Here is a 27,265-nt window from a genome sequence, read left to right on the forward strand (position 1 = left end):
AATATGCACACAGTCACATCCATACCCATTCACCCACCAGTCACTCACCCATACACCTTCTCTCACATTCACTCACACTGCATTCTCCACACATGCCAACATCCAGAATATACACACAGTCACATCCATACCCATTCACCCACCAGTCACTCAACCATGCACCTTCTCTCACATTCACTCACACTGCCTTCTCCACACTTGCCAACATCCAGAATATGCACACAGTCACATCCATACACATTCACCCACCAGTCACTCAACCATGCACCTTCTCTCACATTCACTCACACTGCATTCTCCACACATGCCAACATCCAGAATATGCACACAGTCACATCCATACCCATTCACCCACCAGTCACTCAACCATGCACCTTCTCTCACATTCACTCACACTGCATTCTCCACACATGCCAACATCCAGAATATGCACACAGTCACATCCATACCCATTCACCCACCAGTCACTCACCCATACACCTTCTCTCACATTCACTCACACTGCATTCTCCACACATGCCAACATCCAGAATATGCACACAGTCACATTCATACCCATTCACCCACCAGTCACTCAACCATACACCTTCTCTCACATTCAGTCACACTGCATTCTCCACACATGCCAACATCCAGAATATGCACACAGTCACATTCATACCCATTCACCAAACAGTCACTCACCCATACACCTTCTCTCACATTCACTCACACTGCATTATCCACACAGGCACCCATCCAGAACATTCACACATAATCACATTCACACCCATTCACCCACCAGTCACTCGCCCACACACCTTATCTCACATTCACGCACCCTGCATTCTCATTCACAAGACGACACATGCACTCACACCCACACATACATACACACCATTGACATGCACACGTCCATATATGCATACATACACATGCGACACACACTGCACGCATGCACATATAATACACACCTGCTTGCTGGTTCCTGTCTGACATGGTGCAGGGGAGTTGGAGGTGCAGTATCCACTTCCCGCGCTGCCAGCCAGCTGTAGTCACCCCAGTTCCAGCCCTCACCTTGACTCTAATCAGGGTGAGGGCTGGGTCGGACCTTCCCCTCGACATGGGGCTCCTGCGGCTGTGGAGAACCTCGCTACGCCACTATAACTGACCTTTCATACATTGCACAGCACAATGTTTTTGTTCTAGGCTTAACCATGGCAGCTTTTTGTAATGCAACTCCCCACGAACCCCTTGAGTATCAACAACTCATGCCACTCCCTGTGACATCATTTTCTGTCACAGCGATGTCAATGCATATGCAAATTGAGGTTCCCTGCCAATCTTTTGCTGCCCAAGGCTTTGCAAATCCTAGAACCAGCCCTGCATGGTGGCGGAGGATGGGAGGTGGGGAGGGGTAGGAGGATAGGACGGGGGGGGGGGGGGTAGGGAGAAACATTTCTGAGGTCTGATTGCATTATTTGCAAAGCACAAACAGTGCTGCAGCAGAAGAGGCTTGAAGAGGCTGAAAATAATTAACTCACTTATAAAAGAGACAGACAAAACCAGATGGTAAAATATTAGAATCTGAGAGGAGAATACCAGTTAGGATACATTCAAATACATTCAGACTGAAATGCACAGTCAATAGAAACTAACACGCCACACACAGGGGCAGGTGCAGGAAAACGCATGCAGCCCAGCTAGGATAGAATGAGCTCACTCTGCAGCAGCAACACGTTCACACTGCTTGTGAAAATAGAAAAGAGTTACACAATGAATACCTGCCTCCTGTACAGACTTTCTCCCAAGGGGGTATGCAGGCATGTATGTGAAGCCTAAAGTACTAACCCCGCTGGGAAGCAAGCGCAATACATAAGGGACACACCCAGGGGGTCACAGGTGGGGTGCCAGTGTAGCAAAGATAGCTGGTATTGGTGGGGACAGTAGGCAAGCTCAAGAGGGGGAGGAGTAGACTTGAACGGAGCATCGGGTGAAGAGGGCAGGGGTCTGCAGGGAATCGTAAGCAGCGTACAGGTGTAGGACCCTTGCTCATTTTCCAGGGTCGATCCCCCACTCGACTTTTTAGTAGAAGGCGAATCCAGATTGAGGACAGACAAGGGGGGAGGGGTGGATGGTTTTGCAATAACGATCTAGTTATTAAAAAAGGCCAAATATGCATCTAGTGGGTATTTTCAGCAATGGACTCGAGTGTGGCCGGAGACATCTTAGGAAGGTATAAGTAGACTGCATATTGCACAGCCATGGTAGTGGCTGTGTTGTTATGGTTAAGTTGCTAATCCCATAGGAAGAGCACTTTTTGGGTGGCTTATAACTTTGCTCCCTGTGGAGGAATCTTCACAAAAGTATATGGCCCACTCTGAATTTTTCAGCAAAGTTTGGTGAGATTTGGTCCGGGGGGGCAAAGTTATAGGGAGGTCCCAAAATTTCTTTTTTTCCCATAGACATAATGGGAAAAAACTTTGCTAATGCCTACAGCCCAAACCGCTGGACCGATTTTCACCAAATTTGCAGCAGGAGTGGCGGCTTGGTCCTGAAAGTGTGCTTTTGTTAATTTGGTGTAAATCCGTCCAGTAGTTTCTTTTTTAAATGACCAAAACGTGAGGCAAAACAATTAGTGATATCTATGTCTGCTCCGCGGACTCACTTCCCTGTTCGGTCCGTGGACTGGCCTCTGATTGGCTGTACTGTCCACGGACTCGCCTCCAATTGGCCAGAAAATTTGCTGACTTTTGCGTGGTCCGCGGACATTGAGACGTGCCCGCTGATTGGCTGGTGGGAAAACGTGAACGGCATCGGTTTTCCTGAAGCGCCCGCCATCTTGGATTCGCAGACTTTTTTGGGACACAACGTGAATTTATTTTTTAAAGCAGCATTTCACTTGTCAAACTCAACAAACAATCTCTGAGGATGTAGGGGGGGATGAGGATTGGATTGGATATGGCCATAAGAAGCCAAAAAATGGATTGTTTCACCCTTTGAAAGTCCGTGAACACTCCATATGCCCTGGGACAGTGCTGTGGTGTTCGCGGACACTTCAGATGTCCTAGGACATCTGTACCTATTTCTGCATTACAGGGTTGGGGAAAAGCAGTTTTTGGATGGCTTATAACTTTTGCGCCATCCAATGAAACTGCATGTAATTTTGCAATTTTATTCTAGAACTAATCGAGCAAACTCATGAGGAGCATTGGCAAGGACATTAAAGCATGGTTTTGCAAATGTGGCCATGTTTTATTTTTTTACAAGTGTAATAACGTAGGTACAAAAAATATTCATATACCTTTGGTGATTGAGGTATAGCCTGTGGCCGTGGGCAGTAGCCAGATTGTCTGGGTCATGGCATAAGGTCATGACGCGGACAATCTGGCTACTGGCCATGACCGCTAGGGACGAAAAATGGTGTTAAAGTGGCTATGTCTACCTGGGACCGGCTATGTGGTAAAGTTATTCGAAGGTAGGATAGGTTTGAAAGGGAAAAAAAGTGCTTGTGGCAATATGTTCATAGGGTTTTGCAGGCTGCCATGGCAAGGGAAGAGGGGCTGTGTACGGAGCCCCGCCTTCTCTTTCCATGTTGGCTGTCTTGTAAAAGGATTTTCCTTCCTACAGCGGTTAGCCGGAGGCATGCCGATATAGGAAGAAAAATCTATGTTTTAGCATCCTGGGTTCCCGCTCTGGGAACCAGGGGTGCTAATGGCCTTTATCCCCCATTTCAGGGGCTGCAATGGACGATAATAGTTTGTAGCCCTCCTTATTTATTTATTCATAACGCGCCAATGCCCACAGACATCAGGCTGTGTGGTTACAGTATTTGTTGAGGAAGATGAGGTGGAGGAAGACAGCTTACTACTTGCTGAGAAAGGAACAACCTTTCTGAGAGCATTGCGGTCATTGGATTTGGTGTGGCGGCGCATGGAGGTGGTCCCATAGGAGTACTGTCCAGGTAGTCTGTGACTGAGTGCACTCAGTGCATTTCACTTTGGTAGCTTTAGCTTTTGGTACACTCCCAACAGTAGCAAAGAACTGGCACATCCATGATTCGATCTTGGTGCTAGAAGTAGGCACTTCCTCTACCTCATCTTCTTTGTCCTCTTCATTGTCTTTGAAAGTACTGTGCTTTTTTGTTGGGAAGGTCCTCCAGCTGGTAGTGGCTCTTGGGGAGGAGGGATGGCAATAACCGATGGCATTTTTAAGATAAATAGCAGTTTTGATAAAAATTCTTCCAAGTATGTACTGTGTACTAGATTGGTAATGGATAATGAGTACGAAAAGGTGTAGGAGGTGTGCAAGGGAAATTTTGAAGTTGAACGTTCCTAGATCAGTAGAAAATGCAGTCCTGAACTGTCCGCGAAGGATGGATCTTATCGTGAAGTGTGGACGGGTTCTCGGACACGTCATCTGCCGCGCGCCAGCGTATGATCATGTGGCACTGTCCGGAAGGTCCGCAATGAAGTCAGATGTTCATAGACGTCTACGGATGCAAAACAAGTTGAAGTAGTTGCAAAAAGTGTATAGAAGTGTTAAAAATGATTCTAGAAGGTGGGAAATGGCAGAGTTTTAAGGTGACACTTTGTAAATTGGATACAAATATTGTTATATTTGGTAAGTATGATATTAGTAAGTTGTAGGAAAATAGCTTGCACTGGTAAAAACCCATGAAATTCACTGAAAAACGTTGTTAAAGGGAGATTATGGTTAAGTTGGACTAATAAAAACCTATGAAATTCAATGAAAAAACTTTGTTAAAGGGACTTTATGGTTAAGTTGCACTAATAAAAACCTATGAAATTCAATGAAAAAACTTTGTTAAAGGGACGTTATGGTTAAGTTGCAATTATAAAAACCTATGAAATTCAATGAAAATACTTTGTTTAGGGGACGTTATGGTTAAGTTGCACTAATAAAAAACTAGGAAATTCAATGAAAAAACTTTTTTAAAGGGACGTTATGGTTAAGTTGCACTAATAAAAACCTATGAAATTCAGTAAAAAACGTTGTTAAAAGGACGTTATGGTTACAAGTAAAATCGAAAAGCCCCTGAAATTCACCAGTTATGGTAAGCTAAGCAACCATAACTCGCGCCACCACCGTGCACTGCTAAGACTAACACCCAGGACATCAAAGAGGACATCACAAATATCATTGATGACATCACTGATGACATCACCGGTGCATTTACCTTTCATACAAGGGGTTGTGAATGTAATATTGGCAAAAAAGTATCAGGGATTATCGGGAGATGGGTAATAAACTACATACTTCATCACGCAATGTAGTGTTGTAAACATTCCATTGCAGTGTTCGTTCTAGTAGAGGAACCTACTCATACAGAAATGAAGGTATTGGCTGCAGCTACACCACAGAGGTGCTATATTTGTAATTTTCCAAAGTTATATAATAAAACGGTGAACGCTCTTGTATCAGACTTTTCCGTACTGTTAAACATGTTTTAAGTAACTAATAAATCATCACTTACTACCTATTTCTACTAATAGACACAAAACATAAATAGACTACAATGCATACAAATATGGGGCTTATATATGGAGAGTAAAGTAAGCAAACAAGAGGCAGTATCATTAGCAACTGTGTATAATCTACATGATTGTATTCACGCACAAAAATGATTGCTGTGTTTCATGCCTGCTTCTTCCCCTATATATATGTACATCATAAGATGCGATTAAATTCTAAGGAAAGTAGTGTAAGAACATGTGAGATTAGCAATATCTATAAATGTAATACCTTTTGAATGTTAAGTTTCTGACTGTCAGTAAATAAACCCACCTGGCCTAGATATGGCAGTGAACAAAAAAGAAGGGGCTAGACATGTGATGTCATCAGTGATGTCATCAATGATATTTGTGATGTCATCTTTGAAGTCCTGCGTGTTAGTCTTAGCAGTGCACGGTGGTGGCGCGAGTTATGGTTGCTTAGCTTACCATAAATGGCGAACTTCAGGGGGTTTTCGATTTGACTTGTAACCATAACGTCCTTTTAACAACTTTTTTACTGAATTTCATAGGTTTTTATTAGTGCAACTTAACCATAACAAAAATGTCTCATTGAATAGGAAGTTATAACTAGACTGTATATAGGAAGGTATAAGTAGACTTTGCATGCGCCAGGCGTGGCTGCCCTGGTGCTGAGCATATTAGACTACTGTAATTCTGTCTACCTAGCCCAGCCATTATATCTGATCCACCGTCTCCAAGTACTGCAGAAGGCGGCAGTTAGGCTGGCGGTATGTACCCCTTATCGGATGTAAATCTCCCCGGTGCTCTGGCAGCTGTATTGGCTCCCTGGGGCAGAGAGGGTGCAGTTCAAATCTAGGTGGAATTGTAAACAGGGCCTTCTATGGCCGGGGTGCTGAGTACCAAAAGGGCAATTTTCGCCCCTATGCTCCCAACCGTCCACTCCGTTCTCTCAAGTCCTGTACATTTCTATTTCTCGAGTACGGCTCGCACGAGTTGGTGGGCGTGCGTTTTCCGTTGTTGCAGCTGGGTGCTGGAATTCTCTCCCAGTCTGTCTTCGGGCAACTGCTGACCATTTATGTTCCGCCAGCTACTGAAGACGCTTCTCTTCGTCTAAATTATCATGGAGGGTCTGAGCTGTTGAAAGTACCTTGCTTAGCGCCAAGATGCCCTAGGGTGGACGTGCGCTTTATAAATTCATTTAAGATAAGATAGATGGCCCCTTACTGATGAAAAATATGCTTATTTTCAAGCAAAATTCCTAATGCGCTAAATCGTCACCGGTAATTGCTTAAAGTGCTAAAACCGTGCCCAAATTCTTCTCGCCCCAACACCCTCCAGATCTCTGCTGATGGGTCAAACTTTTTAATACCTGTTTTGTTGACATTTAAATTATTGAACTGTCTATTAATTCCAGAATCCTCCATTCTATTATTGCTTTTATGCCCATTATCTCTCCTTCGGTCCCTACTTGTGAGACCTTCTCCTGCCTTTTAGAACATGCTTTCTTGAGTCCGCTGGCCTCCTTGAAGGCCACGCCATGTTTTGATGACCCTATGCCTGCCTACGCGAGTGAGTCGATTGCTAACATCCTTTCCTAGTCTCTGGCAGACTTTTTTTAATTGCACTTTTTCCCAAATGGTGATTTCGGGCTCATTAATATGTGGTGAAGTTCTCCCATTGGTATAAAAAAAGGAAAGTGGTCTCTGTCCTCTAAAAAATTCCAAATATTGACCTATCGCCGCTTTGCCAGCATTGGGTATAGTTCTTGACAAGCATGCAGCAGTTGAACTATACTGGGTCCCCCAGGGCTCGAGTCTATCTCCCATATTGTTTAACATCTACATGGAGCCACTGGGAGGTCTGGTGTATGAAATCGGCATTTAGGTTCTCCAGTAGGCAGACGACCAACAGATCTACCTGAAGGTGTCATCTCTGGCCGATGTGCACCACTTCAAAGAATATCTTGGTCCCCAGTACTGGATGTCCTGTTTATCACACAAGCTGAACCCTTCTAAAATTAAATTTTTCTGTGATATCCTTCCCCGTTCATATTTTGACGAGTGGACTGGCTTCCTCCACTATCGTCTTTCGGCATTTCTCCAATCCCTGCAGGGGTGTTGCTAGGTCTGGAAAAGATCCGTGGCTACGCTAATGTCGGGAATGGCGGGATTCGGGGCTATCTAGTCTTTTGGTTGTAGTCCCTTAGCTTCTATCCGGGGCTACAACCAAAAGACCCGGTGCTCTAGCCCCCTCAACCCCCCCTCACCCCCCTAGCAACGCCTCTGCCTCCCTGGTATCCTCTGTCAAATCTCTCAGTTTCACTCTCTAGTCACAATTGAACTTCCAATCATATATTTCTCAAAGCCCTGTTTTTTTTCCGTAATCTGAACTTTGTAAGCGCACACCTTTTATTCCTCCATCGAGCTTCCGCACTGCGGTCCTGGTTCCATGGGATACTGTTGCTGTGAAAAAGTTGCAGGGAGGTGACTTTTTTTTCCTGACCCCTAATTCCGCAAATATTCTAGGAAAGGTATAATTATATAGTATTATCTCCGATCTTAGAATATTTGGGGATAGGGTTTGATTGTCTGGAGGATGCATTTTGAAGGAAATGTCATCACCTGGTGGCCATTTTCACAGCAACCTTAGCACTGGATACCACGGCCCTTGGTTCTTTCCTGTCTGGATAGTGGCAATGCTGTCTTCTTGGTATTCCCTCTTTGAAGGCTGTTCTACACTCTGCCACCTGTTCAACTTCTTTTGAGCACCCGCGATGCACCCAATGTCTTCTCCTTCCACTCTAGATCACTCTTCAAGATCTGTTGTATCATTTATTGTAATTGTAATTGGAGATTTAACGCGCCTAATACGGAGCCAGGGATCGAACCTGTGTTACTCTGTGTCGTCTTGCTTCCAAGGCGAGCGCGTTGCCCCGGAGCTATCCTCCCAGCCCTTTACTTAGCGGTAGTTCTGGCTGATCAGCTGCAGCTTTATGGGATAAGAGGAGTGGGCATATTCTGCACTGAGACAACCCTTGTTACACTCACTCTGTTACTTCTCTCGGCACATGCAATCTCTGCTACTGCCTCATGGCGTGCAATGCTTTGCCAACTTCCATGTGCTTACTTCCCACAAAAGTTTCATTTAACGTTAACCTATTCTTAATTATGTGTTCATCTTTTTCATTTTATGCTTCTTAAATGAGTGTAAGCCCTTGGCGAAAGGGCGAGTTTCCTGCTGTTGAGCTGTTGAGGAGAGTTGTTCCTGGAGAGAAGACCAGTGATCTCTACCTGCTTTAACTGACACTCCTATTGAGGTGCGTGTGCCTTTAAGGATATTGAGCCAACTGAGTCAGCTGACTACAAAAAGGCCACCTCAACACCCTTGCGGCGTAAGCCCTCGGCAAAAGGGCGAGTTTCCTGCTGTTGAGCTGCTGAGGAGAGTTATTCCTGGAGAGAAGCCCAGTGATCTTTACCTGCTTTAACTGACACTCCTATTGAGGTGCGTGTGCCTTTAAGGATAAGTTTCCTGCTGTTGAGCTGTTGAGCTGTTGTGCATGTTGAGCTGTTGTGCATGTTGGCGGAGTGGGCGGAGTTAGACGAGCCCCGGTCATCCTTTCGTTTGTGCTTCCGCAAGCAGTTAGCGGTAATGAGTTGCCGCTCCGAAGTGCCTGCTGCTCCGACTTCAGTGCAGACCCTGTCAAAAACGTGAGCACAAACTAAAAAGAAGAAGCCATGTGAAGTTCCGCACAACGCTATCAACACACTCGCCTCCCCGCGACACCGACTCTCTCAAGACCAAATAAGCTCCTTAAACTCCTGTAACTGAGATGTTGTTGCTCCTGGTGTAAACATGGACAGCTGTGCGAACTCTGCATTGCTTGAGCCCTCAGCTCTTAACAATAAAAGTGTAAGTGTAAACAGAAAAATGTTGTCAGAAATCATAAAGCCCTCCTCGCTGAGTACCTCTAATACACTCTCTGAACGCCTGTTTTTCAAACACTCGAGTCTGACAGCAACTACGCCTACCAGCACGAATTTAGGGGGTGTGATGCAAATAAAGGATGCATACGTGGTTTTGGCTTGCTCCGGGGTCGCAAGATCTCATATCGATTCCGGAGCCATTTCAATCAATACTGCCGTCAAGGGACTCTGTCCCCCTATATTACTGGAAATATCACATCCTGGAAATCCAACAACGCCAGGATGTGGGGAAGAATGCGCTCGCTCTCCAGTGGCAGATTTGGCTTGGTACTTGTATTCGCATAAGCCCAGCTACTCAACATATCTTAGCACTTTGGCTTCTCCAGTTGACTTTCATGAAAGAGCCGTTGGCATTTGCAGTGATGACGTCTTTCAGGATGTCATTGTGTCTATTAATGCTAAGGCCAATCAATCTGTCCTGCCCTTTTCAACTCTTCCTATAACTGACCCTCCTAAATCTATGAGTGCAGTATTATTGGCACATACCATAGAGAATCACCGGAATTCTTTAGACATTGCTGACAAGCTGATAACTGACCTAGTCCAGATCAATAAAGATCGACATGACCAGCAAGCTGTGATTACAGCCCAAGTTAATCCTCCAAATATACCCCAAATGGAAACATCAGACGCTCAAGTTGCCGACCTTGTTGTTAAGACCAATCCTACAACTAGAGATACAGCCGGTGCTAAACGTAGAAGGATCCAAGTTAGTAGCTCTCCCATCATGCAATGTTCCCAGCGGAAAAAGCCGAAATTCGGCTCAAGAGCAGCGGCGTGCAAAACAAATAACGGACCAGTGAGGCCCAAGTTATGGAGTCTGCTAACTGACAGTTGATAGACCCCTCTGTATCAGACACTTCATCGTCCGACTCCTCAATAATGGAGCGCCCATATCCCAAAATAAGGTCATGCAGACAACATTACCGGCACAAACAGGGAAGAGACAACTGGAACTCTAAGGCCCCCCCAAGATCCAACTTCAGACAGAGACCTTCAGGCAATCATTAGGGCAGCCATGGGTATGTCCATTGCTCCCTTCATCAAGCTCTATGAACACATTAGTGAAAACATTAAAGATCTTACAACATTGACTGCACTCCTCAACACTAAACTAATCGATGTTGAAAGGAAGGCTATTGTCTGTAAAGAGGAATTAACTACCATAAGTATCAAAATGGACTTCATGACAAAGACAATTTCCGGACAAACTAAAAATAACGAGGACAAAAAATTGCTTGCAGAAGTAGCCAAAGAAGCCTTGAAACTTTTTAGGGCAAAATCTGCGCAGCATACGCAAATTACCAATACAGAGGATGTTCCTCTAGGTACTGCCTCAAAAGACAAAGAACTGGTATATTTCTCTACCATAACCAACACTGAGCCAATTCCAGCTGATCGTAGTCTATTGGTAATGCCTCCCGCAACCTGTGATTTAAAATTAACAAACGGCCTATCTATGCGTAAACAATCAGAACAAATAAAGACTGTGGTTCCTACGGTGGAAGCTCCTGACATCTCGTGTTGCCCATCGACAAAGATGGCACCAACTCCAAGTATCAACACTCTACCTATAGGTGCTGAATTAGTAGCACTGACTGAGCCTGCCATAGATTGGGCTCTGCAAGACCCGACCTCCTTCGACGAGGTGCTGGAGAACAGTCGTCAACCAAGCAATCTCGTCTTACTAAATTCTCAAACGCCTTCGTCATCGAGAATTGCCCATATGATTATTGGAAAAAGTGTGGAAGACGGAAAAGCAGCATTAGGCAAAGCTGGTTTGACCTGTTCTAAAACCTCGGGAGTATTCGACATCTTCAAGGAAGCTCAACGTACAGTGATGCCAACCAACACCTTTGTCTTTGGAAAACCTCAAGGAGAGGGAGAGAGAAAAAAAAATCAACCAGCGATCAAGGCGCAGCGTGGAAAGGGTTCCAGAATATTTTTGCACAACATAAGAACTGTTAACTTAACAGTCCATAATAACACTAGGTGTAAAGAACCTAACTTGCAGAAATCTAAATTGGTGTGTGAAACTATAAGCTCAAATGTCGATTCTAATCCTTGTGAAACGACTCAGAACGACGATTCTGATCTGATCAATCTATCGACATATGAAGATGAAGAAGACATCGCCCAAAAAGAGGTGGCCTGCTCCTCAACTAAGAGTTTGGACCCTGTCCTGATCGAAATTGTGCAATCTACCCTGGGCACTACTACTCCAAACAAGACCTCAATTGATGAGCCACAAAGCGCTCCAAAACGAATGAAATTACAAAGAACCTGCACACTTGTGAAATTAACCAACTTGGATTCAAATACGAATGCAGAATCAAGTTCTCCCTTCATGACAATGGAGGAAAAGCGTGCAAAACTAACGATGCTAAGAGTAGGTGTGACTGATTGTGAAACTGGTCCACCCAAGACAAACCACGCCGCTCAAAAAGCAGAGGCGACTACTAAATTGCAGTCGAGGCAATCGACTCAAGATCTACTCACTCTTCGTGCTCACTCACAAGGTGAAACAGCTCATTAACAAACGCAATAGAACAAATTTCAAAACCACGAAAAAGGTATCAGCATATGGAAAACTGATTCTGGAAAGATTAGACTCTTCTGACAAGCTGATCTTAAATCATCAGTACATAACTAGGCTTTTCTACCTTGTGCCTAGTTTGAGAACGAGTATATCAGACGATCTGAAAATCATGGAATTTTATTGCGAAAGAAGAAATGACACGGTGACCTTGCATCTTGCTTCAAGAACGATAAGAGATCTACTACTGGAAGCAGTACCTGCATTGCTTTCCTTCGGATTTGACTTATACTCTCCGTCCCAAGATGTCTTATTACCTGAGCTCCCATTGAATGGTATGTGCACAAGAAATTTCGAAAACGCAGTACGACTGAACGCAAGGGAAAAAGCCTTTAAAGGTCGAGAGTCAACGGCATCCTCAGAAACTGAGCCTCTGATCAAAAACAATGAAAATTCCTATCGAATCGCAGATGAGCAAATCAAAATAACTATCGAGGGACGAAATATAAAGTCCGCCATAACTTCCCACTAGGACCAGGTTGGACGCACTGCTGACAACAGAAACTGGGCATGGTTGGCTTCCAACCTCAACAATAAACAGAGTAAGTAACGCCAGGAACAGTCAGAAAGTCAGTCCATGACTCTTGGATCATGGAATACGCGTGGCTTTGTTCACTTGTTTCATACACCCTGGATGCGCAACCTGGACCTGATATGTCTGCAGGAAACATGGTTAAGTGAATGTCCTATCTCACCTCTGTTTGAGATAATGATGAATCCTGCGATCAAGCCACCTGAAGGCAGACCAATGGCTGGACTTCTAATCGCCATGAAAAAAAATCTTGGTCTTAAGATTGTTGAGACAAGGAATGTCACCCCGTGTATACAAACTACCAAAGTGATGACACCCGGTACTAGGAATCCTGAGTTCCTGTACATTATCAATCTCTATTGGAATCAGACCGCGACCAGGATTGCGCCATTTGTTCATCAAGTGACTTTGATCATCGACACAATAGTGGAAAACTCATGTGTCGCTCAAATAATAATTTGTGGTGACTTAAACATCGATTGCCTGAATACGGACACTAACCCTACAACAAAGCCAGTCAGCAAAAAGACAAATGACTTAGCTGCTCATACATGGCGCTTAGAAATGGACTCCCGCAAACTAACACTTTTGAATGGGAACTTGCCTGGCGACAGTCCGGCAAAGCCAACATGGAACCGAGACCAGCATCTCTCAACACTGGATTACCTTTTCGCATCCGAATCCTTCCTATCAAAGACTAGTGAGTTGGAGGTCTTAAAGATGGAACACAGTGACCATGACTTGTTAAAGATGACCTTTAACATCTACAACAACAAATTACAAACCTCATGGTTTCACGCCATTACCTATCGTTCAGGAAGGATAAGACTTAACCTCCGAACCAGCGATGTGAACTTAATTGTATCTACTATGTCATCAACTCCTGATGAGATAGAATATCAGCACCTACTGTCGGAAGATAAGCAAGGGCTAAAACAACACAGGATGCAACACAAACATAAGTTTGACATCCAGGTGTTGCAACATAAACGACTGTTGCGTGGAGAGATACGAAAGCTATCGCGTGAAAATGAAGGCCTTTACCGTGTAAGGAAAAAACTTGCAGTGCAAAAATACAGAAATTGGTGTAAAGCTCATAACACGGTTCTGTTTCAAAATGACTCAGAGGAGATGTTGACAAAACTCAAGAATAAAAACGCCTCGGAATTTTGGAGCCTGATAAACAATCTTGCTGCTCCTCAGGATGCGATTCAAGCCTCTCCAATCTCTGAAGAATCTTGGGTAAAACATTATACAGAATTGTATAGCACTCCTAAAGCGGAAGTTGATAAAAAACTTGAAAACCTGATGTCTTGGAAGTTGATATTTGACAAAACTGATATCTTGAATTCAATTAAAAATTCTAGTGCCTCGAGAGCCCCGGGCCCAGACGGTCTCACAAACCACACTCTAAAACTAAATCCTAATGCATGGGCACATTTTTGTATTATTCTGTTCGAAAGGATAACAATGAAATGTGCAACACCGAAATCGTGGAAAAATGCTATTATTGTACCCATTTATAAAAAAGGCAACAGATTCAATCCAAGCTGAAACAAATGCTGCTAGCTTGGTCTACTGAAAACAACCACATTGACTGCTGGCAAGCTGGCTTTGTTACAGGCGTTGGTTGTGGCCTTAAAACTCTCTTGTTGAACCTACTAAAAATGGAAACAATCAGAACCAACGCTCCAATCTATGTGGCATCAATTGACTTTTCACACGCCTTTGATAGTGTAGACCGGCAAATTTTGTGGGACAAGCTCGAAGACTGGAAGTGCCCACCGAGTCTACTTGCTGCAATAAAAGAACTGCATTCGAACACGACCATACAAATCAGATTAGACCGAAGTGGCACTTTGTCTTCACTAATTAAAACTTACAAAGGTGTGAAACAGGGCTGTCATTTGGCTGCCATCATTTTCAATCTTTTTATCTCCGATATCGGAGACACACTTAATGCAGCAGCAGCCTTTCCACCTAAAATTCATGGATCACACCTAGGCTGGCTTTTATACGCAGACGATTTAATACTCCTAGACGTCATGCCCATCGGACTCCAGCGTAGGTTGGATGCCCTTGAAAAGTATGTCAACAAAAACGGGCTTTGCATCAATAAGGAAAAATGTGAAGTCCTGATCCTACGTAATTTAGCAAACCACAAAAGAAGAACAAAACAAAATGTTTGGCACCTAGATAAAATAACCCTCAGAACTGCGCCCTACAATAAGTACTTGGGATCCCTGATAAGTTCCAACATAAATGATGGCCCATTGGTTGAGGCAACAGAAAGGAAATGCCAACAGCTAGCCTGCCAAGCCGCAATCATAAATAAAAAAATTGGCAAATTTTCCATAAAGCCAATGATTGACTTCTATCGACAAAAGGCTGTCCCTGCACTTATTTATGGTGCAGAAAATATGTTTGGTTGCACAACGACCTGTGGGACACACTGGAGAACAATTTCTGGACTAGAGCGCTGTATCTTCCTAAGGGCTGTCCCACTAGCAACATAAGATAGGAATTGTGTCTGACATCTATACAAGCTAGAGTGTGTTGGAACGCAATAACTCTTTATAAGAAAACTTTACTCGTAAAACCAGTACCTCAATTCAAATTTCTACACAAACCAGATTCCGATATGGACTACACAATCCTTTCTAAATGGAGTAATTTATGTAAAGAAGTACTCAATGCAAACAATATAAAAATCATAACTTTATTAGCAAACCCAGACAAAGCCAAACTAAAGTTATGGAGAACCGTTTGTCATCAAACTTGTGTAGATCGAGCAAGTTCTCGTCTCATGAAGGACGCGCCTTCGGAGGCAAGAGAGTATAATAGATTACAGCCCTATTTAATTCAATCACCAGTTCAAAACTCCAGACTGCTACTCCTACAATTCCGACTTAATCTCTATCTGACCAAAGATCGAATAAAAACTTGGAACTCGAATGGAAACGCAAACTTAACTGGCCGCTTTTGCGAATATTCCTCAGAGACCTTAAAACATTGACTTTATTTTGTCCAAATTTTCGATCATTACGAACTAATTGTTTGGACCACTCTTCGAGGGGCGCTATACCTACTCTGCCAATGACTGGTGGAAATCTATGCATGATGGCTCAGAGCGAAAAGTAATGTTCGGATTAGTAATGTTTTTGAAAGAAATGAAAACTTGTCTAACTGAATTTAACCTTATATCTGCACTGTCATTAACAGATCACCCAGTCGAAACATAAGGAAATAGACGTGAACTCTTTGAGGGATGGTGTGGGCCCGTATGATGTGTTGTAACAAAGAGCAAACTTTTTAAAGGTTTTTCGAAACCAAATAAAAATAAAAAATAAAAAGAAATGAGTGTAAAAATGCTATTCATGTTTTTATTTTGTGTATGAATTGTATTTCTGGCCTTGTTGTGCTGCATCTAGGGCAGGAGTATTGTGCTTTAATCATTTTTTTAAAAATACAATGCATAAATACACTGAGGCACAATATTACATGCTGAAAGGGGGCAGATTCTGCGTCAGGAATTTACCAGGATCATGGGAAAATAGTGGACAGAGTTTGAAGAGTTTGTACCAGTGGAAATGGGGCTGATTTTGCTTTACATTGGGGCTCAAATGTGAGGCTGCGGGTAAAACTGATGCCCAAGATGATGCCCAGTTGGCATTGATTTGGGGGGTGAACTGTGTGCGGAGGGCAAAACGAAAGTTAGACTCTCTGACTTGGAAGAGCTTGCAGTTGGATCTAAGTACTGTATAATACAACGTGTACATACTTTTAAAAAAATCCATAGCGCTTCATACCTGATTCCACCCCCTTCTAGGTGTTATTATAAGCCAGTTTTTACACCCAAACTCTTTGAACTCTGCCAGACTGATGATCCATATGCGATTCCACTACCAAGACTGGGTATTTACACGTCATGCTATTGTCTGACCAGGTAAATATTCATGAAAGTTGGTCTTTGGAGAAGAAGGGAAAGGGGATAGAAGAGGCAGAGAGATGTACCTGGCACAGGAGCATGATCGTTTTTACTAATCACATCTAGTATGTGTGTGTGTGGTAGTCACTGATGTGATGTGAACCGTCTTCCCCGCCTCCTATAATCAGGGTTGGATTGGGGCAAACAAATAGGCTGGGGAACTAAAAAGGAATATGGCCCATATTTGTGCATCACAGCTTGCGAATTATGCTTGCAGCATGTTCGATTAGTGCACAGGGGTGCATTTTAAAAAACATTGTGGTAGATGGTGTATTTGCCATTAAGAGAGCTGAGCTCCACATGTGGAGGAAAGACAGAGCAAGGGAGTCCATTTCTCTGAACAGGGAAAACGTTGATGGATTAGACACCAGGGAAACCTTCATGGGCGTAGGACATGGAGGGGACGGGGGGACAAACCCCCCCCACAATTTTAAGTGGGGGATATAATGGCATTTATCCCCACCAGAATGTGTGGCTCTGCAGCGTGTAATGCATGCAAAAGTACAAGTTAACTTCAGACTATCTGCAGCAGCGGGTTCAAACAAGACCTTCTGCTGCTCGCTCATGCGTGCCCCGTGCCTGCGCATTTGGAACGTGCCCAGACGGGGAACTGCACGTACCCCTACGCAGTGCACTGCTGCGCAGCCTCAGCTTCCAGAACGAAGGAGAAGCCAGGCAGCGACACGTGCTCCTACTGAGAGTGACTGACTGACAGCGTGTGTTAATATCGAGGGAGACAGAGTGAGACTCCGACTGTGACAGTGGCGGCTGCTATCATAGGGCGGAAGGGCGTCGCCCCCCACCTAGGACCCCCCACCAGGTGTGAGTGTTAAACAGATTCAGAAGATTAGGTTAAGTTTTCTGAATCTGTAGCAGCGCGGGGGCGCTGTGGGAACCATTACCTTCTTATTGTGGCAGCCGGCCCATGAATAGCGCTTCCCGTTTTACATTGTTCATGCCCATAGTAAAGTGCGTGGAGCTCGTAGCTCCACGCACTTTACGTAACCTTTTTAAGTAGGAGGCTGGCGGGGCGCTTCAGGGGTGGCCCTGCCAGCATCACTATTTGCGCAAACAGCGCACCAAAGATCTATCTAGTTTCCCTCCCTCCGTTCCTCCATCCCTTCCATAGATACAGTAATTTCATTGGCTATTTGCCAATGGCTGGCAAACAGCCAATGACATTACTGTATCTATGGAGGCAGCCAATCACTTGAGCGTGGGGGTGGGCCGATGATGACTCATGGTGGCACGCTTCTGCCCCCATTCTTTCATCATCGGGATTACGTGTTGGTGTGTTTATGCTGTGCTGCCCTGCCCATGGTCAACCTGAGAGAAAGGCAGCGCAGGCCAAGTTTGCCCTCCGACTCGCAGTAAGTAACTTTTTCAGCACGGCCCTGTGTACTTAAGGAAGGGTGACCACTTCTTATTAAAAGTGACATGCTGGCACGTTCTTATTTGCTCTCAACATAGTTGCGGGATCTAAAAAAAAGTTCTGTTTACCGGCAGGAGGAGGTAAAGCTATTTCAAACACACGTATAATCCTGGTCCTCTGCGGCAGTAATGACCATGAACGCAAACACTGCCTGCGCAGGCTCTATAATAATCGGTTTGAGCCACGTACTATACTTAGTGACACTGATACTAAGTACAGTACGTGGCTCAAAGCAATTATTATAGAACCTGCGCAGGCAGACGCGGGATAGGCGGCAGTGTGTAGCTTCTTCTGGCATAAAACTAGTTATTGTGTCAGGAATTCTATACATTGCTTATTGTCATTGTGTGCAATATGAAGCGTGCCTCTATCTGTACATCTGTGGGTCGAATAGCAAACACTCGCGTTTACACACTGTATACCTGTGTCTACGCACTCACTGCAAATCAAAGAGTGGTATGTTACATGCGCCTAGCCTATCCGTAACGTGCATCCTCGTCATTAGTGTTCTTATATGGAACAGATTGATTTTTTGAGGCGGCATTCTTTCTTTTTTTTAAATGTTTGTTGTTATTTTTAAATCATGATTTATTTTCGCTTTGGTTTTCGTCATAAATATTCTGCTGCAACGGCTGTATTTTGAGGAATGTATTGTTTCAATCCATAGACTGTTTGCTCCCTCCATCTCGCACCCTCCTGCTGGCAGATAGCTCATGGGCAACGTGCTCGCCTTGGAAGCAGGACGACACAAAGCAACACAGGTTTGATCCCCGGTCCCTGCTTAGAAACCTCTGGGTACAAAGCACGTTATAAATAACCTATCATATCATTAATGCTGCCTGGCCATGGCAACTTTTAATTGATCCTTGACAATCCATTCTTGGCCTACTCGTAGTGTTCTAGTTGAGTGGGCCGAGCTCCAGAAGCCAGTGTGCTTGCCCACGAAAACATAATTGGACGGAATTCTGCACCAAATGTCCCCTGACAGGCCCGACGCGTTTTGTTTAAACAAACAACACAGCCCACCTTCCTTTCACCAGTCCCAGCAGGTCTCTACCCTGACTGGACTGACACACGGGACTCCAACTGGGGGATAAATTGCAGGTGCTGTAACCCCAAGCCCTGCCAGCACCCCAGAGTAGGTCTGCTAGCTGGCCCCTTACACCAAGGCACACCGATGTGTTCAAGGCTTGAGGGTATTTTCATTTGTTTCATTCACTTAACGGGAACCGGGACTACAACTCCCAGAAAGCAATATGCAGCCTGGGACACAAAAGCCAAAGACTGAAAACACGTTGTTACCGTGTGCAAAAGGATGGTAAAAACTGATAAAGCTTCAATATGCAAAGCAGTTACCCCGCTATAATGTCTGAAATCACACGCTTAAGGACTGCTGTAAGAATGAGCTGTCTACTGTCCCCTTCTTCTCTTTCAATCACTCCCCTGACATGCAAGTTCTAACATCCCATCACCATTGTAGTTGCCTAAAAAGGTGTGCATATGAACACAGTTGCAAACAATGAAATGCTTTACATTTGTAATCGTCGGGCCTTTGTTAACAGTGCACAGCAGACCCAAGTACCACTTATCCACTGCGTCCTGTCCTGCCTGCCAATGGCCCTGTACCTGAGCCAGGTCAAGCCAACACAAAATTTCACGGGGTCTAAAGCCCTGTTTGCCCAGAGATCCACATATAGACTAGTAAGTGTGTAACTATAATGAAGTTGGGCCTGGGGTGCGGGCAATGCTGGATCACTTGACCTGAGGTAGTGTTAAAATTGCACATTTTGGCGGCCCTTTATCAAAATATTTCACGGGTGGTAGAACCCCCCCCTGCACCCCTCTTGGGTGGTGTAGGCTTGCGTGCTGCGCGCACACGCACAAAATACTCCCCCCGGGAAATGTACGCCCCACCAGCTTTCAAACTCACCAGCCGCCACTGGACTGTGACTCGACCTACTGAGACCTCAGCTACCGTAATTAAGGTACGTCAAGTGGCCCCCGCTCTCCCAGCTGCAGTGCAGGTCGACATGAGGAGGGAATGTGCTACCGTCATATTTAACAATTTCTAAACACGTGCAGCGCGTTGCAAATTGATTAGGGAATCCTGGCCTCTTAATGTTTCATCATGAATTGAAAAACCTGAGGGGCAAACCCTCGTTTTATTTCATGATAGCAGGAAAAGCCAGGCTTCGCCCCATGCCTCGTGAAGGTTTCAAATGCATGCAGGTGACCCAACAGCACACAAGTGCTAAAGTGGGCTGTTCTGTGCATGCAATGTGCACTTTTAAACGATGAGCAAAATACATACATCCCTGATGTGTTGCATGCACTGTTCACGTTTCACATAGCCCCATTACAGAACATAAATGATAAATCAACACCCAAGACTTCTGTGTTGCGTAACGTGCTCACGACTGCATTGCAAACCTACGCGGCTTCAGCAAAAAGCCCTCCGCTCAGAGGGATTCAATATTTTTACCTGCTGGTGGAACTGTTTGTAGTTCGCTGCAGGCAAACTGGTTTGTGGTGACATACCTGGAGCACATACACCAGAGCGCTATTCTGGGAGGGCCTCCATTGTTTGGAAAATTAAGCTATTTGTTTATGTTGAAGCTCATAATGGGGTGATTTGTGCGGTGTGGTCTTCCCGATAATGAGGGCTTTCGTGAAGACCACAAAAGTGTGTGCGAAATGAAAGTTGCATCAGCCTGTCCCCGGAGCAAAGGGATGTGCTCACACATCTGTGGATTCACTTGAAGCAGTTGAACCCAACTACGGGACTGTGGTGGTTGTGGCTGAGGGGGGTGTGCGTTGCAGGGAGGGGTTGGCCCGGAGCCCAGGGGTGCATGTTTAGGCTCTGCAGAGCTCGAATTCGGATTTAGGAACCATAAGTACAGTGTGAATTCAGAGCACCGCCACGCCACCTGCGCCTTGTTGGAATAAAAATGCCATGCGAGGGAGATGACCATTTGAAAATTGTGTCGACTACAAAGAATAGTCTGTATTACATGAATGCAGAAATGAGAAATAACTTAGCCCTGCACTGCAGGCTAATGTGTAAATACTACAAAGACCTGACCCCACAGCTCAACACCCCGAAAATAAGTGCAGGTCAGTCACTTACATCGTGCTACTTACCTGGTGACGGTGACCCGAGACAGCACTGTATGGCCTTGTTAGCGGGCCTCTATCCCCATGGACCTGCGTGCCAGTGCACATTCCTGTCCGTGCTCCATTGCAGTTTCCTTTCCCTTGTGTTAAGTGTTTGCCTCCCAGTGCTCCCCGGGGTCCCCTAGGGTATATGCAGTATTAATGATGTTGCTGTCTTCCCTTCCGTTCCCTTAAAACATCCAGAACTGTGCACTAGCTTATGGAAGTTCAAGCGTTTAATAATCCCCATTGCCCACGTGCCCCCCTCAACCTCCTGCTGGGTCCATACATGAACTTCATCACCACAGAGCGATGAGTGTCTGCATACTGATAGTGCATACAGTGCAGATGAGGCAAACATGTGGTCTCAAACCAGTGCGGTGCAGGCCGGTATGGGGGGGGGGTGGCATCCGGCAAGCAGCAAGCAGCAGTATAGTGTAAATAATAAATACAAACATGTGTGCACAGCAATGGCCGGGCTTTCCCTTGACAGTGACCTGGAGAAGACCCCAAAATGAGGTACGACAATGGAGCATGACTAATAGTTGTAGAAAAGCGAGCAAGGAGATCTAGGGTGCTCTGAAGACTGAGGAGAAAGTGCTGAGTAAGTTTACATATGAGTGTTGTGGGGTGCTGGCCATGAGGGAATGGGAAGCGAGGGACTGGGGTGCAGTAGAGTGTGGGACTGCAAAGTGGAAAAGGGTAGAAAGGGTGCAGAGGATAGAAAAAGAGAGGAGCAAGGGAGGGGTGAGATGGGAACAAGAACGGAGCACAGATGAAAGATAGGGATGGTTTGCAGCACAGGGTGACCAGTGTGTGCAGGGGAGAGAGGGGTGCAGGAAAGAACAGAACACAGGGATAGTGGTGTAGGGCAGAAATGGCATAGGAGGTGCTTTGGGTTTAGATAAAGCCATTGACTTAGGGAAGTTTACTACAAAGCCCTGTGTAGTTAATAACTTAATTGGAGCTGGGAACATACTACTGGTGTAAGATAATTGTCTTATCCAGGGATGACTTCAGCCACTCTGCACTATGCATTTCCTTCACTGAAGTACTGCTAAAAATCAGCAATGGGAAGTGCTTGCTTGTGTATACGTATTGGGCATTTGCCAGGCACTGCCATTAAATGTCCAGGTACGTGCACCATTTTGCAGCTGCTACCATCAGAGGGTACCGAATACCACTATCGCGGTGCCTGGCAACTGCCTTTTCCATGTCAACATTAAAGCCCAAACTGTTGGCGTTGCCAATGCTTGTTTTAAAAGAGGGATGCAACTGCATTTTTGGTACCCACCACCAGCTGAATAATGAATTGAAGACAAGTTTTAATAGAGGCCACCATAAGCCACGTGGGTGACCCAGAAAAAATTAAAGCAGAGCCTCGAGATTCACAACAGCACTTGTTCCGCTGTCCATGTAAATCCAGTGAATACTCTGGTGCCGAGATGATATTTTATGGTTTATAGTGATAGTTTTGAATCAAAAGATTCGAAAAACAAAAGTTTTGAACCAAAAGTTTCAAAAACAAAAGCTGTGACATGCTATATTTAACATGCAAAGTGCATTTCTTTGAAACCACTCCGTCGACAATAGTCATGGATTGGTTTCAATTGAAATGCACTTTTGCATGTTAAAAGTAGCATTTCAATGCTTTTTTTTTGTAACGTTGAAACGTTAGATGGAGCTGTCCAGTGCTGTAATTTCAGCACTAGACAGCTCCATGTAACGTTTCAAAGCTTTTGTGTATAGTGGCATTTAAATGCTTTTTTAAAAATTTGAAATGTTACATGGAGCTGTCCAGTGCTGTAATGTCAGCACTGGACAGCTCCATGTAACGTTTCAATGTTTTACTGTATATTGGGGGGGGTGCCCCCCCAACCCCCACGCCACCCTCCCACCCCCCAACCCTAATCCAAGCCCCAACCCTAACCCATGTCGTTGGCACTTTCTCATTTTTTCCAAAGAAATTGTCATTCCAAAGAATGGCATTTAAAAAAAAAAAGTTCGAAAGTTTGCCTTTTCGAAAAAATGACTGGACACCTATTTTATTTTTATCGCGCTCGTAGACAAGTGTTTCAGAGCGCGATGTTGGATCATTGAGGGTTCAAGTGGAATAGGATAGGATGGGTTGGTGAAACTCCATAAAGCTTCTGCACTTAAAGCGCAGGTGAGAGTATTATAAAAGATCTCTCTGAAGGTCCGTCTCTGGGATACCTGGAAGAACACAAGAAGTGAAACAGATCATCAGATCAACTGAGGTGGAAGAGAAAAACAAGGCCTGTGGGGGTAATATTATTAAGACCAAAGTATTGCAATACATTAGGTAAGCTCCTGCACAATCTACTGCATTTGTCAGTGACGGGGGAAAGATGTAAAGTAGAGTATCTGCGAGCAGGCTATTCCTGCCTCTCCCTGCCCACTGTTTTTGTTGTATAAGCACATTATAAATATCCAATCAATAAATAAATGCCCAATACCGGAGGCCAGTCTAAGCGTGGGACCGGGATTTAAGCCTGTGTTGCTCTGCGTTATCTTGCTTCCAAAACAAATGTGTTGCCCCATAGCTATCCTTCCAGCCCATATGACTGCTAATCGCAGTGTCGAGTCCATCCATCTAAGGGGGTGGGGGACAGTTAATCGGAGCTCAGGCGGAGTTAACGATGGATCCCTAGCATGCTGCGCCATGCCAGTATTGGTGATTTAGGTCTGCATAATAAAAAATTATTAGATGGTTGTATTGCAGTCTCTGTGAATTCTATTCTAGAGCAGTCTCCCCCCTTCTTAAAAATTAGTGGGATCCCTGTGGAGGCATTTTCTTTTCAATGACCATGCATTGTACATTCTTGGTGAGGGCTACACATTGACAATTTAGTGGCAGGGCGACGGTGTAAGCATGGAGGGGCTTGTCTTGAAGCTGCGCTGCACTTTGGATTTAGTACTGTCTACTCGCTGAGTTTATCACAGGGGTACAGTGGATGCATGTTAATATATGGCGTGGTCATACGCCCTCTCTGCATTTGGTGATTTAGTGAGGATTGATATAGGCCAGACAGACCACTTGCTTGAGAGCCACTTAGTTATAAAGTCCAGGTAGCTATATTCAGATACTTAAGTATAGTTACATAGAGACCTCTCACGTCATTGGGTGTCTGTTTTGAGCCACCTCTCCAATATTCACATTACACATTCGATTAAAGCGCTCCTTTTGACCTGGTAAGTGGTAACATTTTTATGTGAACTGAGCCCTCTGAAGTGAGACGCTCAATTGAAGGATTTTATACTCTGAACTGCTTTTCATTTTCTTCTGTTTTCTTTTATACAGTGCTGATAAATGTAATTTAATACGTACTTCTATTTTAATTTTGTGAAATGTCGAGTTCTTTGACTAAAACACAATAAATATATTTTAAAAAGTCCTCAAGGTGTCACTCGCTCCCCCCAGATTTTAAGGGTCTCCTACACCCCTGGAAACCTTCTTAAAACATGCGGCTCTGACATAGTGGTCCCCTTCAGATATGAGAGGGACTTCCCATCTTTCTATGGCAGTCACTTGGCAGCCTCACTCAGGCAACCTATGCACTTCACATTCCCCCACACCCCTCAACCAGTGTGCCCACACAAACATAACAGGCAGGCTAGAGGTTTTCATAGCATTCAGGTTTTCGGCAATGCGGCATCAGAGAGTGTGACCACGGAGATGTTTCCGCTCTGCTTTCCTTTCTATACAACCTCTTCAAAGCCCAGATAGCTGCTCCATATCATTGCTACACCAATGGACGCAATGAGGGGTGCAGTGCCAAGGAATGCAAGAGAATCTAAAATGGTGGACTAAGACACAACTGTTAACATCCTCATAGCTGAACCACTTGAGCCCACCAATCAGAGCCCTGTGCTCATTCCCAGCCACAGTTGCAGACCCTCACATCATGGGGCGGTCACCAACCTATGTAAATCCAGGCCCGCAATTAGTGGGCGTGCGTGTTTAGAGCTGGAGTGTGATGCATGAATTTGGAGGCCGATGGAAAGCAAGTAGGGCTTTTGGAGGAAGTCAGAGAAAGAGAAAGGTCTGAAGGAGGTTGAAGGGAGAAGGATTTGAGAGGAGATTGAAATGAAAGGAAGGAGTTTGGAGGAGATGGGAATGTGACAAGGGAGGAGGAACATTGGAAGGTGGAAGGAGAAAAAAATAATGAGGTGAGATAATGAGAACAGCAGTTGGTTAGTTGGAAACATCAAAGGGAGGAAGGAGGAGAGTATAGAGGGGTGGAAGGAAGAGAACAGCAGGAAGATGATCGGAAAGATCAGAAGGTGAAAAGATGAAAGCCTAGGGAAGAGTTCAGAAACAAACAGCAGGAGATTGGTTGGACATCTCAGAAAGTGAAAGAAGGAGGAAGGAATAGGGTGTAAGGAACTGGTCGAAGGTTCTTGGGTAGTGCCAGTTTAACTGGGTTAATGATGCGATAGGGGCCCAATATATTTTGGATGGAATTTCAGGGGGCCCTTTATCCAAATATGTTGTGTGGCTACCCAGACTTGATCCCCAACTTGGTATGTCAGAGCCGGTCCTCTCCTCTTGTCGGCTTGATTGTTGTACTGATTTTAATTTTTGGCTTGTTGTAAATGGCCTTTTGCCTGTTGTTTAGTGTGTCATATTGTTTCATGGAATTGTTGGACAGCAGGCATCTCAAAAGCATCTCAAATGCCTCTGGCTGGTTATAGAATGAAGTGCATGGATGCATACATATCATGGAGAAAATAGTATGGGGTTAGGCCAGTGGAACTGTGTCTAGTAATATTATAAGCATATTGTACCACCCATAGTAGATCCACCCAACCTTGCTCTGTGTAAGTCAAAATAAAGCAGAGGTATTGTTCCAGGGTTTGATTAGTTCGCTCCATCTGGCCATCAGTTTGAGGATTTTGACTGGTAGAAAGTTGCGCATCGATCTGGGCTAAAGCGCAGCATCTCTTCCAGAATTTTGATAGAAATTGACTGCCTCTATCCAAGATCGCTATTGATGGGAACCCGTGCAGAAACACAATCTGGTGTAAAAAAAAAGTCTGAGCTAAAGCAGCAGCTGTTGGAATGCCTTTTAGAGCGATGAAATGATATCAGGTCCACTACTACCAGGATAGTGTTAGGTAGTGAGGATGAATCCTAAAAATTCTACTTCCGTACATGGAATGAGCACTTCCCCTCTTTGGCAAACAAGCAATGTTGTCAGAGTCGCTTGTGACCGCTTTGACATGACATGAATGACATGATCTTCCACACAGCCAGCGCATTGCATAAGCCAAACAGCATATCTTGGCATTCAAAAGAAGCTATACTTCATCTGGAAGGCTGTTTTCCATTCATCCCCTACTTTAATGCGCAACAGATGGTAGGCCTCCATGAGGTCTAACTTAGTGTAAACGGCTGCTCCTCTTACTTGGTCGAACAACACTGGTATATGTGGTAATGGATATCTGTTTTTGATGGTTACATCATTCAGTTTCTTATAATCTATACGGGTTCGAAGGTTACCCTGTTTTGGGACAAAAACAGTGGTAGAGCTCTGGGAGATTTTGAAGGGCCTATGAATCCATTGGCTAGGAATTGGTCTAGATAATTACATAAATGCTAGTTATTGTTCTCGGTAAGTGCATAGATGCGACTGTACTAGATTTATTTGACAATCTTATTGTTGATGGAGAGGTAATATTTCTGCATGTTTCTTCCTAAATACGTCTTCGTATTCCACATACATGCCTGGGATTTTGCCAATGAGACCCAACATGTTTTTTCCTCGAAACGTGGTAACCACTGAGACGGAATTTCCTGGGACAGAACATGGTGCGTAACATGTTTGCAAACAGTCTTCAGGGAAAATCATCTGTTTTGCTCTCCAGTCTACTTGAGGGTTGTGCTTCTCCAGCCACGGTAAACCCAGGATGACCTGTATCTGCGGCGCATCTATGAGATCAAATACAATCAGTTCTTGATGTCGATTTTGACACAACAATTTTAGGGTCTCAGTACGTGTGGTCACTAGACCAGAAGACAGAGGGACAGAGGGGTACCATCGACGGCCACCACATTTTACTTCCTTTTGCTGCCTTTTGAG

This window comes from Ambystoma mexicanum, chromosome 12, assembly GCF_040938575.1.
Source record: "Ambystoma mexicanum isolate Mex_15411 chromosome 12, UKY_AmexF1_1, whole genome shotgun sequence".
Taxonomy (NCBI): Eukaryota; Metazoa; Chordata; class Amphibia; order Caudata; family Ambystomatidae; genus Ambystoma; species Ambystoma mexicanum.